Genomic DNA, 1,567 nt, shown 5'->3' on the forward strand with positions numbered 1-1,567 from the left:
TGCAGTGAGCCGAGATCGCGCCATTGCACTCCAGCCTGGGCAGCAAGAGCGAAACTCCGTCCCACCGCGCGCGCACACGCACGCACACACACACACACACACACACACACACACACACACACACACACGAAAAAAAGGGGAAAAAAAATAGACAAAGGAAAATTCTTCACACGTGACCCATAAGTGTGTGTTCCCACGAGTGATTTCCAAGCAATGGCACCGTAGGGGCTGAACGCGGTGGCTCACGTCTGTCACCCCAGCACTTTGGGAAGCCGAGGCGGGCGGATCAGGAGGTCAGGAGTTCAAGACCAGCCTGGCCCACGTGGTGAAACCCCGTCTCTACTAAAACTACAAAACTGAGTCGGGTGCGGTGGGGCAGACCCCTGTGATCCCAGCTACTCGGGAGTCGGAGGCGGGAGAATCGCTTGAACCTGGGAGGCGGGGGTTGCCGTGAGCCGAGATCGTGCCACAGCGCTACAGCTTGGGCTGTAGAGTGAGTGAGACTCTGTCTCAAAAATAAATAAATAAATAAATAAATAAATAGCAAGCGAGAAAGAGAAAATGAAAGAAATGGCACTGTATCACTACTCGGCTAGGACGGCGGTGATGTTCTTGTGGGGAGACACCGCGTGGGGCGATGTGTAGTGTGCGGACTCCGATCTTCGTGGTGGGATGTGGCTGCTCCGCGATTCACCGTACTGACTAGATTCATGACTGATTCACGACAGGGTGGACTTTGGGGAACACGGTTGAGAAATGGGTACTTCGGGAGCAAAATCTTGCCCCGGAACAGGAAGGGAGTGTGATGTGCACTGCTTTCCCCGTGAAATCCACGCCGTGTCCGGGAGCGTGGATGTCATGCACTAACACTCGTTCAGGGATTGCCTCTCTGAGGTCGTGGGTCTGGAGTCCACTCTGACACGCTAATGACCGCACTTGTGTCTTTGGTAGCTCCCACCTCCACCCCTGGCGTCCTCCACGCGCCCCGCACCCCTGGTCCTCTCTTCTCTCTGGGGGAATGGAAGTGCCAGGTGATCCCAGGGGCAGAAACTTTGGCTGTGCCCCTGGGGGTTCTGGTCGACCAGTCGCGGGCATCGCGTGGGAGGACTCCCTGGGCCCGGAAATGGCCTGGTCTGAGAGGGATCCGGGAGACGCCGGCGACGCGGTGTGCCTCCGCCGCATCCCCCTCCCCAACCTCCACCCCGACCCAGAGCGATCCATCCTTCACTTCTTTTCCGTGATGACTGACACTTGCAGGCATCGGTTGTCTTCGGGCATCACCTAGCGGCCACTGTTACTGAAAGTCGAGGTGGCACGGAGGGAGGTCTCGCCGAAACTTCACCGAGCCCGGGGCAACCGGTTTCTCGCCCTCCCTTCTGGAGGCCCCTCCCTCTCTCCCTCGTTGCCTAGGTAACCTCCGCCCTGGCGGGGGGCCCTATTGTTCTTTTATCGGCGCTTTAGTTTTCTTTGTGTGTTGGTTTCTTTAATGCGCATAGACTCTTCTACTTGGGCTGTATGAGGGGTCAGTTTAATTTTCAAGTGCCCCCCCCCACCCCGCACCCCGCCG

The sequence above is a fragment of the Macaca mulatta genome, chromosome 10 (assembly GCF_049350105.2).
Source record: "Macaca mulatta isolate MMU2019108-1 chromosome 10, T2T-MMU8v2.0, whole genome shotgun sequence".
NCBI lineage: Eukaryota > Metazoa > Chordata > Mammalia > Primates > Cercopithecidae > Macaca > Macaca mulatta.